Source organism: Jaculus jaculus, chromosome 7 (assembly GCF_020740685.1).
Source record: "Jaculus jaculus isolate mJacJac1 chromosome 7, mJacJac1.mat.Y.cur, whole genome shotgun sequence".
NCBI lineage: Eukaryota > Metazoa > Chordata > Mammalia > Rodentia > Dipodidae > Jaculus > Jaculus jaculus.
This window is the reverse complement of record NC_059108.1, coordinates 14,591,707-14,604,218: the sequence shown is the minus strand read 5'-3', so window position 1 is coordinate 14,604,218 and position 12,512 is coordinate 14,591,707.

The window sequence follows — 12,512 nt, the reverse complement described above, 5'->3', positions numbered from 1 at the left end:
ACTTGGTCCTTTCTTTTCTCATTCACAATTACAGCTCCCATATGTGATATGAGTAAAGATGGATTAGTAAAGACTAAAAGATGAAAAAAATATCTAAAATGGTTGAATTTGGATTGTTTAAAATAATTTTTTAATATTTTATTTATTTGAGAGAGAGAGAGAGAATGGGCACACTAGGGCATGCAGCCACTGCAAACGAACTCCAGACACATTTACCACCTTGTGCATCTGGCTTACGTGGGTCTTGGGGAATTGAACGTGGGTCCTTTGGCTTTGCAGGCAAGCGCCTTAACTGCTAAGCCATCTCTCCAGCCCTATATTTCGTTCTTTAAAGATTGTCTGTGAAGGGTACTGAAGAGATTAGGAGAGAATCTGACTGGTTGAATCTAAAAGACTCCTTCGGGCTCTTAAGAATGTTGAGCTTTAGAACTGAAAAATCTACATGAGAGTAAAACAAGCAAATAGATTTCATTAGTATTCTCAGTACAATTACAAGCAAATGCCAGATGGCAAGCATATTTTTAAAAATATTTATATATTTGACAGAGAAAGAGAATATAGGCTCCTACTACTGTAAATGAACTCCAGACATGTGCCACCGCTCTGTGTCTGCCTTTACATAAGTACTGGGGAACCGAACCCAGGCTATTAGGCTTTGCAAATGAATGCTTTTAATCACTAAGCCATTTCTCCAGCCCAGCAATAAGCGTATTTTAAGATGCTAAGTATCCCAAAGTGGACATCATTCTTCATCGTGTAGTGGCTGATATTTCCTGCAGTGACCACCTTTGGGGACAGGGTCAAGAAGCCAGTGTTCTAATCCCTCTACTTCTCCTGGCTCTTCTATTATTTATTTCTAGATATTGCACTGCTGAAACAGTGCACTTAGCCCCACGTTTTTCCACTTAGCCCCTAAATTTATTTTCTTTTTTAAAAATTATTTATTTATTTGAGAGAGTGAGAAAGAGAGAGAGAGAATGGTCGTGCCAGGGCCTCCAGCCACTGCAAACGAACTTCAGATGCATGCACCCCCTTGTGCATCTGGCTAACATGGGTCCTGGGAAATTGAACTGGGCTTCTTTAGCTTTGCAGGCAAATGCTTTAACCACTAAGTGTTCCCTCCAACCCTAATTTATTTATTTACTTATTTATTTCTCTCTCTCTCTCTCTCTTTCTTTTTGAGGTAGGATCTTGCTCTAGCCCAGACTGACCTGGAATTCAGTCTCAGGGTGCCCTCACACTCATAAGTGATCCTCCTACCTCTGCCTCCCAAGTGCTGGGATTAAAGGTGTACACCATTACACCTGACTTTTATGATTTTGTTTTGTTTTGTTTTTGAGGTGGGTCTCACTGTAGCTCATGCTGACCTGGAATTCACTATGTACTCTCAAGGTGGCCTTGAACTTTTGGTGATCCTCCTACCTCTGCCTCCCAAGTGCTGGGATTAAAGGCATGCGCCACCACGCCCAGCTTTTTTAGTGTTTTGAAATTGGGTCTCACTCTACCCCAGGGTACTATGTATTCCTAGGCTGCCTCAAACTCACAGCAACCTTCCTATCTCTGCCTCCTGAGTGCTGGGATTAAAAGTGTGTGCCATCACTCCAGGCTGCCCCCAAATTTCTTACGTTTCCGACAGATTTGGTCCCAAAAGGTCAATCCCTGTGATTGGCCAAATCCCAGGGCCAGGGAGTCATAATTATCTATTCTTGGGAACATGACATCATGTTGTCATATTTGTAATCTTTGTGACTTAACTATTTGCTGCAGTTTTCTGTCCACCTAAGAAACTAGATATACAATGACAACAACTTGCCTCCATCTAAATTTTTTCAAAAAATATTTTTATTTATTTATTTAAGAGAAGAAAAGAGGTGGGAGACAGAGAAAATGAGCACACTAGGGCTTTCAGCCACTGCAAACAAACTCCAGATGTATGTGCCACCTTGCGCATCTGGCTTACGTGGGTCCTGGGGAATCGGACCGAGGGTCTTTGACTTCACAGGCAAGTGCCTTAACTGCTAAGCCCTCTCTAGCCCTCCATCTAAATTTTTTAAAAATAAAGTGTGTGTGTTTTTGGAACTTAAAAATTGAAAACATTTCGAGTCAGGAATCTTAGTCTAATGTTCAGATATTCTGAAAACATGCAATTTTTAAACTTCTTGACAACATACACACATACATGTAAACATTATACCATGATTAAAATTCCCTTCCACCACCCTTTTTTTCTCCCTCCAGAATCCCCTCTCCACTGAATCCCTTATTTCAATTGATTTCCCTTCTATTTGATACCACGTTTTTCCTTTTCTGTTTTGTTTTGTTTTGAGGTAGGGTCTCACTCTACAGCAAGCTGACCTGGCTAGCCTCAAACTCATAGCAATCCCCCTACCTCTGCCTCCCAAGTGCTGGGATTAAAGACATGTGCCACCATGCCCAACAATTTTTTCCTTCCTATTATGTAGGTTCTGTTGTATAGGTAGTGTCTGCCTCTGTGAGGCCACAAATGCAGTGTCCACTTTGTGTCTGGAAGACAGTATTACAAAGCACTCCTCTCTTTCCTTTGTCTCTTGCATTCTTTCCACCATCTCTTCCACATTGGTCCCTGAGCCTTGGAGGGTGTGATGGAGATGTCTCGCTTAATGCTGAACAGTCCACTGTCACTTCTGAGCACTTTGGTGAGTTTTGAATCACCCTAGTGGTCACTACCATCTGAAAAGAGAAACTTCTCTAACCAAAAATGAGAGTAGCATTAATATATGTTCATAAACATAATTATTTAGAGGGCAGTTTGATGGGCATAATACATCCATTTATCTAGACTATAGTAGTAGTTTTCCCCCTAGAGTTTATAACCTCCCCAGCTATAGGCTTATGGTTTGGTCTTCACTACCTGGCCTGAATTCCTTTCTGGAGAGTGGACCTTGATCCAATCAGACAGCAGTTAGTTTTCCTCATAATAGACATGCTACCACTGTACAAGTTAGTACATTTGGCCTAACTTGCTAGCTATAGATTTTGCAGGGTTTACTGCTGATTAAGAACACTGATGACTTTTCTCCCCCAACAGGCTGATATGCAAAAATTTTTTGTCAATTTTGTATTCTCCTTTCTGGGGAAAAGTCTGTAGATTCTTAAGGTTTATCATGAGGGCCCATGACCTAATTATATTAACAGTTATTACTGTCAATCAGCACCAGAAAGCACAAAGGCAGTGTTGTAAAAGAAAATTATAAACTTCTTTATCCCTTACATACATACTATCATCATAATCAACAATGATCAAGCATCCATTAATTAAAATTTGGAAAACTTGGGCTGGAAAGACAACTCAGTGGTGAAGGCACTTGCCTGCAAAGCCTAATGACCACAGTTCAATTCCCTAGAGCCCATGTAAAGCCAGATGCACAAAGTGGTGCACATGTCTAGAGTTCATTTGCGGTGGCTAGAGGCCCTGCTATACCCATTCTCTCTGTCTCACTTCTTGCAAATAAGTATTAAAATATTTGGAAAGCTTTTTCCAAAGAAACAGATCTCATTTATCAAATAGCTTACCTTGATGATGAAGAGACAAGTGTAACACAAAATAAAATTACTGCACATAGAAAATATGAATGATAATCTTACTAATATATTTTGAGTGAAGTTTGGCAGTGCTAGAGAAGCTGAAGAGGTTACAGGATGGTGGTTTGGTTTGGGATACCTTCAATATGGAAGTGAATTACAAGCAGTGTTTATACAAGGAGAAGGAATGTGGCTTGAAAGAAAAGGAAAGAATTTCCCATGTGGAAATGGCATGTGGTTAAACAGAAAAGGAGGACACTTAAATGGAAGCTGTGAACTAGATTGTGGGAATAGATTGGACAAGGTAAGTTCTGGTGTGTGGCTGGTGGCCTTGTAAAAAAGGAATTGGATTGCAGGAGGAATGTGGAGGGATTTGGAGCTTCCGACTAGAAAGGGCTTACCAAGATGTAGAGAGAATTTTGGACTGTGGAGGCTCAACTTACAAGGTTTCAGAAAGGAATGCACAGGAGCTTTGCTACAGAAGTTGAATCCTGTCTGCATCCTGTGAACTGGAGTAAGTTTGGATTTATAGTAATGGGCTGGTATGTTTGGTGGGAAATGTGACCAGGTTCAGACGCTGGGCCCAGCGATTGCAGCCTTCAGCTGCAAGTGTTTAAGAGATCACCACCATTGAGGATGGGCCAGCTACTTTGCTTGGGACAATATTCTTGACTCCTCTTTTCTTTTTTTTCCTTTTCTTCTTTTTGTTGGAGGCAGGTCTCACTCTAGCTCATGCTGGCCTGAAACTTACTTTGTAACCCCAGATCCCAGGCTGGCCATAAACTCAGTGATCCTCCTACCTCTGCCTCCCAAGTTCTGGGATTAAAGATAAGCACCAACTGATTTATTTTATTTTATTTTATTTTATTTTATTTTATTTTATTTTATTTTTTGAGAGCGACAGACACACAGAGAAAGACAGATAGAGGGAGAGAGAGAATGGGTGCGCCAGGGCTTCCAGCCTCTGCAAACGAACTCCAGATGCGTGCACCCCCTTGTGCATCTGGCTAACGTGGGACCTGGGGAACCAAGCCTCGAACCGGGGTCCTTAGGCTTCACAGGCAAGTGCTTAACCGCTAAGCCATCTCTCCAGCCCTGATTTTTTTTTAAGAATTTTGTTTTTGTTTATTTGAGAGAATACAAATGAACTCCAGATGCATGTGCATCTGACTTATGTCCTTAGGCTTCATAGGCACATGCCTTAACCACTAAGCCATCCCTCCATCCTCACCTGATTCTTTTGAAAGGAGGAGGCCTAAAAGGAGACTGCTAGAGGAGTTTGCTCTTCCTCAAAGTTGGCTATATCCCCAGATGCACAAATTTTGGCAGCTTCACCCACCTGGTATGGTCTTGGAGCATAACAAATGCAAGAAACAATCCTGGATGCAGCAGCAGGCAGCGGGAAAACAGGACTGTTGTTTCCGCCTGGACGCCCTGTGAGGCCATGGCATGGAGCCATGAAGATGAACTGTGGGTTGCACTGGAGAACCCAGAATTTTGGAGATGCCAGGATTATGGAATGGGATGGCTGCCAAGGATGGATAACTCTAGGCTATAAGCAGCCCAACTGGAGGGATGGAGCGACTTCAGCCTTCTGGAGTGTTTATCACGGGTCCCAGATGTCAGACATGGAGCTGCAGGATTTGAAGCTTCCCTGCTGGCTTTCTGTTTTGCTTTGGTCCAGTCATTCCTTGCTATGTCATCTTTTCACAATGGGAATGTTTACTCTGTGCTGTTACGTATTGGAAGCATGTAACTTGTCTTTTGATTTTACGGGGCTCACAATTAAGACACTATCTTGAGTCTCGGGTGAGCCTTTGATCTTTTCATGAGTGTTGTGATTATTAGAGTTGAACTCAGAGCTGGAAAAAATAGTTCAGAGCCTTGCCCGTGAAGCCTAGGGACCCAAGTTTGGTTCTCCAGCCCCTGCATAAGCCAAATGCATACAGTGGCTAGAGGCCCTCATGTGCCCATTCTCTCTGTGTCTCTTTCTCTCCCTCTTTCCCTTTTTTCCTCTCTAAATAATTAAAAATTTTTTTTAAAGTTGAACTTAATGTATTTTACATCTTGAGATGGTGTTGCAGTCAGGTTTGCATTGTTGGTAGAAATCACCCAACCAAGAGCAGTGTCTGGGAAAAAGAGGTTTGTTTTGGCTTATAGACTCAAGGGGAAGCTTCATGATGGCAGAGAAAATGATGGCATGAGCAGAAGGTGGACATCACCCGCTGGCCCACATAAGGTAGACAACAGGAACAGGAGAGTGTGCCAAACACTGGCATAGGGACACTGGCTGTAACACCCATAAGCCTGCCCCCAATGATACACTCCCTCCAGGAGGTATTCCCAAATCTCCATCAGCTGGGAACCTAGCATTCAGAACGCCTAAGTTTATGGGGGACACCTGAATCAAACCACAGATGGTTATGAGTCTATTGGGACCAGGAACGGAATGTGGTGGTTTAAATGTGAAATATTCCCCGTAGCCTCATTTGTTTGTGATTAAGCTTCATACTCAATTCCCAACTGGTGGGACCTTTGGGAATGGAGCCTTGCTGGAAGCATGTCACTGAGGGTAGACCTGAGGTTTGTTAGTCCAGCCCTACTAGATATTAGCTAGCTACGTCACTTGGACTACTTCCACCCAGATATGTGACAAAATGTGAGCAAGCTTTCTTCTCTGCCATACTTTATCATGATGACACCTCTCAAACTTATAAGCTAAACCCTTTCTTGCCCTAAACTGCTGCTTATTGAGTGTTTTGTCCCAGAAATGAGAGTGTAACTACAACAGCTATAAAGACCTTACTGCTACTTACACATGCGCTTGCAAACAAGCACGCACTCAGCCATACTTAAAATGTTCGGGCTGACAGTTGCAGTTGTAATGCTTCTGTTGTCATTTTAGGAATGCTAGTGCATGACTAAATGGCAGTGAAAACTTATCCTCAGGCTCCTCTCCCTCTAGAGAGAGAGCTCAGTGGGTAAAGTGCTTGCTTGTCTTGCAAGCCAGAGGACCTGAGTTTAATACTCAGAACTCACGTGAAAATGCTGAGGGCGGTGGCTTGTGCCTGCAATCCCAGCATTTAGAAAGTGGAAACATGGGAGCTTGCTGGCCAGCCTAGCCTGGGCTAATTGTTAGAGTCCAGGCCAATGAGAGACCCCGCTTCAAAGGAGGTGGGTAGCTTACCTGAGGACAGCATGTGATGTACCCTGGCCTCTACATGCACCCACACATATGTGTCCCACTCACAGGCAAACACGAATACACATATATGCATATCCCATACAAGAAAATTCCTCAGTGCCAAGTATTATTCACTGTCTTATGTGTGTATTCATTATTTCTAGAAACAGCAGGAGAACTTCGGTTATAACGAGAGTTCTTTGAACTGTAAGTACTACTTGTTGTAGAGACAGGAATCTATACGATCAGGAGAAAGGGGATGTTGACGTGATTTGGTTGTGAGATTGCACGTGTATTACAGTTGAAGTGTTAAGTATGGGAAAATACAGTTCGTTCCCATAGCAACCTGTGCACATGACTCTTTTCTTTAAATGTAGATCTTCCCGTGAAATACAGCTTAGACTGTTGCTTGCTAATTAGTTTTCCTGTTTTATTAGTCAGAACACATTTCAGAGTACTCTGACAACACACAGTTTGTGAGGGATCCACACCTGAGTTTGGTATGTGACCAGAACTAGGAATTTGGGGTGCAGGTTATATTTAAGTAGTATATTAAGTGTTGCTCTACGAAAAGAGGTAAAATGATAGATGTGTTTTTAACTGGACCTCAAGCTGACATTAAAGTAAACACATTGCACTTTTTCTCCAAATGCCCAAATTATAAAATAAACACAGCTGCTACCACTTCAGTGTATGTGTGTGTCTGCGTCTGGTAAGAATTGAATGCACCGCACGTTGGCCATGTGTTGTCTTTACTTATCTCGTTTCTGAGAGAACAGTCTATGTTTCTACTTCTCAATGAGAAATACACATATACCCAGCAAAATACTTGATTCTCAATCTGCTTCTCCTGAAAGAAGATGGAAGAACGGAAAGTGCCTCCATGAAACGATCTGGAGAGAACTGGAACACGTAGGGTAACTGTGGTATGGGTAGGGTAAGTGGACTATGAAGAATTCTAGGAAAGGAGGTGAGACATCCGCCCATGGTGTTCAGCAAACACTTATCGGCTCATCTTGCATTGATGCTGTTCTGTACCCCAAGGAAAAGCAGTGGAAACCTCCCTGCCTTCCTGGGGTTCCATTGCAGAAATGGAAGTTAGGGGGCGTTTTCCTTTACCAGTCTGAATGTCCCCAACATGACGTGAGGAGGTGCCAGTTCAAGAAGCATGCAAAAAGCCGGGCATTGTGGCACACGCCTTTAATCCCAGCACTCCAGAGGCAGAGGTAGGAGGATTGTTGTAAATTTGAGGCCACCCTGAGACTGCATAGTACATCCCAGGTCAGCCTGGGCAAGAGAAATACCCTACCTCAAAAAAGCCCCCCCCCAAAAAAAAAAAGCAAGCAAAAAATATGGCTTTATTTAGCTATGGCCAATTTAGAAGTGTTTTCTACTGCTAAAGAATACAACTGTGAATAATTTATGTCAAGGACACGTTTTTGATTTTGAAGTTGCTACTTTATCTGCACTTTAAGCTGTCCTCTCTAGCCTTGGTCATCTCACAAAGCAGCCTGAGTCTAATTCTTTTTTAAAAATTTATTTATTTATGAGAATGAGTATGGGTGCACCAGGGCCTCCTGATGCTACAAATGAACTCCAAACACAGGCATCGCTTTAGACATCTGGCTTTACCTGGGTGCAGGGGAATCTAACCCCAGCCAGTAAGCTTTGTAAGAAAGTGCCTTTAACTGTTGAACCATCTCCCCTGCCCTTGAATTCCTTTAAAAAAAAACAAAAATTATTCATTTATTTGAGAGAGAGAAGGGAGAGAGGGAAAATGGGTGCACCAGGGCCTCCAGCTGCTATAAATGAACTCCAGACACATGCACCACCTTGTGCATCGGGCTTACATAGGTCCTGGGGAATTGATCCTTGGTCCTTTGGCTTTTCAGGCAAGTGCCTTAACCGCTAAGCCATCCCTCCAGCCCCAGCCCTCTAATTCTTAATCTCTTCTTGTGGAAGCATTTTATGAGTGTTGCAGCAATGTGCATTTTTTTAACAATTATATTGAGAAAGATACTCCCCATTTTGGGCTTGGCATAATGTACTGGGGAGCAGATTTTAAATTTATTTATTTATTTATTATTTACAAGGACAGAGAGAGAGAGAGAATGGGCAAGCCAGGGCCTCTAGTCTGCAAACTCCAGATGCATGTACCACTTTGTGTATTTGGATTTATGTAGGTTGTACTGGGGAATCAAATCCAGGTTGTTAGGCTTTGCAGGCAAGCACCTTAACCTTACAGCCCTATCTCCAGCTCAGGAGTACTAGGTGCAGTGTGAGGATATTGCACAATAGTACCCTGCTTGCCTAGCAGGTGTGAGGCCCTGAGTTTGAGCCTGAGCAACACACACGCATGTGAGAGATGGGTATAGAATGCAGGAGTGGCGGCGGAACAGGGCAGAATTACCAAATCAGGCTTGTCTAGAGTATATTTCTGTTGGTAGATTTATCCACTAGTTTTTATTTTTTATCTTCTCATATCTCTACATCTTGCTAAATAGTAATATTTAGAGAAACATTTGTCATTTGCCAAAAATGGTTTATCAGGTTATTTTCCCTCCTTCCTTTTTTTTTTTTTTTCTTTTGAGTCTCCCTATGTTACTCAAGCTGATCCTAAATTTCCAGTTCTCAGATATCCTCCTGCCTCACCCTCCCAAAGTCTCAAGTAGCGTCCAAATAAGTGATGCAGGGTTTTAGGGCTTGGGTAAGCCTGTGAACCCCAACTTCTGGGCTTGTCTATTTTAACAAATAATTGAACAGTCAGACTCTGAGAAAGGTAAATTACAAATTATTGAACTTATTTAAAGAGAAATTATGAATTATGAGGACTATTAAGGGAGGGGGATTGGGATCCAGGTAGGAGGCTAGCTGAAAGACTCCTCCTTGGCTGTCTGTAGACACAGAAATGGGAAAAATAGAGTTAGGGAAATTCCCAAGAGAGAAGCCCAAGAAGCGGGTACACACGGAAGACAAACCCTGAGAACCCAGGCCAAAGGATTTAGAAAAAAACACAGGTGCCCACACCCGTGGGAGGAAAGCAGAAGCGCTCAGCTCTTCACCCCACTCTCGCAAGGGGCAGGAAAGGCTAAGAACTAAGGCAGCCAAGGACTCAGGGCTTAAAGTAAGATCTCCTAAGTCACAGAGGGGAGTGCAGCAAGGCGGGGAAATGCAGACACCCACAGAGTAGGTAGCTGAGAGAGTTATTGGGCACAAGGCAGCCCCAGAGCTTAGAGGAAACTCGTATATATAAAACAAAGTGAAAAGACGTTTGGAAACAAACAATAGGTGAGAAGCCAGCAGACAAAAAGACCCAGGCATTGTCACAGAGCCCTCCCCTGTTCCAGCCAGGTGACAAGACCACAGGCCGGGCTGTCGGTGTGGAAGAGAGCTCATAGGCAGGGTGGTATCACCCAGGTGTGTAAGGGACAGATCTGATTGGCGCATGGACTTGGGGACCCAGAGAGGCCAGCCCACCCAAGTATGCTAGACTGGGGAAGAAGCTGGGGGCACTGTCGCTGAGGAATTGCTGGTAGTAGTCCTCTTGGGGGAGACTGGATCAGACGCTGAGTTCTCATTTTGCCAGTGCGGGTGGGTGGGGATGTGGCATCTTCTTGCTCCCTTGGAGCTTCTGTCCCTCACTGCGGGTAAAAAGCTATCTTATTCCAGTTTCTCCTTCAACAGCATCCTGTATCTGGTTTTATTTATTATTATTGGTTTGTCGAGGTAGGGTCTCACTCTGGCTCAGGGTGACCTGGAATTTACTATGTAGTCTCAGAGTAGCTTTGAGCTCATGGTGATCCTCCTACCTCTGCTTCCCTGAGTTAAAGGTGTGTGCCACCACACCAGTCTTTCTGGTTTATTTTAATTTTTATTTATTTATTTGACAGAGAGAAAGAGAGAGAGAGAGAGAATGGGCATGCCAGGGCCTCTAGCCACAGCAAACGAACTCCAGACACATGCACCACCTTGTGCATCTGGCTAACGTGGGTCCTGGGGAATTGAACCTGGGTCCTTTGGCTTTGCAGGCAAACGCTCTAACCACTAAGCCATCACTCCAGCACTGGTTTTATTTTTGTTACGTCCATTACGGTAATAGTTTCTAGTATAGCAAAATAAACTGTTTCTCACTTTTCATACTAAGTTTTCAAAAAGTGTATATTAAAAATAAAAATGTGTGTGTGGTGTGTGTGTTTAAGTGTGGGCACGCACATGCCATGGTGTAAGTGTGGGCATCAGTCCTTGCCTTCCAGCGGAAGCAGGGTCTCTATCGTTCACTGCCGTGTGCGCAGGGCTAGCTGGCCTTGAGCTTCTGGGGACTCTCCCACCCAGCCCTTGGTGTGCTGCGATTACAGAGCATTCATGCTGCCAGCTTTACGGGGATCCCGGAGAGCCAAAGTCAGGTCCTCAAGCTTGTGCAACAAGCACTTTGCCCAGCACTGAGTTATCTCCTCAGTGAGTATATATTTAATCTCTCTTTGATTTGAGCACGCTGCCTTCCAAACGCACAATGGCCACGTGTGACTAGTAGCTCTACTGGACAGCAAAAGCCCGGAATGAAAAAGGGAGTGTTTGAGGCCGAGGAAAGACTCCTGTGGAACGTGTCCGTACTGAGGGTGGAGATCAGTTCAGTGTGTGGGAGTCGCCCCGGGTGCAGTCCCTGGGTCACAGGCAGTATAACGGGGTAATAAATTGTGTCGCTGTCATGGTCCTGTACTTTGTGTTGCTCCTAACAAGCCGTTCTGCTGTCTCTTAGCAGGGTTGTGAATAATCAATGAAGTGTACTGCCTGCTGGGAGGGAATTTCTAAGAACAGCTCCCTGCCCCACCCCGCCCCACCCACCCCAGGGAAGCCCCAGGGGAAGATGAAACTCTCAGGCAAAGGCCCTCCCTACTTGGACAGCCCCTTCCAAAAATTGTGAAATAATCTGGATTTTTGACTCAGGAAACACTGTCCACCCTCGCCCCCGCACTTTTTTTTTTTTTTTTTCTGTTTTTTCAGGTAGGGTCTCACTCTAGCTGGGCCTGACCTGGAACTCAGGAGGGCCTCGAACTCACAGCGATCCTCCTACCTCTGCCTCCCAAGTGCTGGGATTAAAAGCGCGCACCATCACGCCCGGCTCCACAATTTTTTCATAATGTTCATACATTATGTGCCAGAAACAAAATGTATTTATTTTACAATAATTATTGTAGTCAAAGCTACCTATAAATATCCTGGATTTTCTAGCATGGAAATTTTGAATACTATTTCTTTCAGTAAAATAAAAAGGATCAAAATAAATTTTAAAAATAAGTTTTCAAAGGGGTTGGACAGATGGCTTAGCGGTTAAAAGTCTTGCCTGCAAAAGCCAAAGGACCCAGGTTCGATTCCCAGGAAGCTAGAACTCGATTCTAAGTGGTTCCATGAGCTGTGGGATCTGAAAGCCACGGGGTGCCCCCTGCACAGGTGCTGCTTAAAAGTCCCTCGTGCAACTGATACTAAGTTCATCGGAGACTAAGGGCTGCTTTTCCGGAGGATGGCATCTAAACTTATGTCCTGGCAACAAAGCTTTCCAAGAATATTTTTGGCAGGCTGATAAGGAGAAAAGAGAAAATACAGGGGGCCTGGAGGAGTGTGTGCCGGGCCCTGGGACACCAGCCATAGAAAAGATAACAAGGCCTGGAGGAGTGTGCGTTGACCCCTGGGAAACCAGCCAGATGTCGGTGCACACAAACTGGGGGCACACGAGCGCCTTTGGCTGTTGCTATCCAAAACACTCCCCACA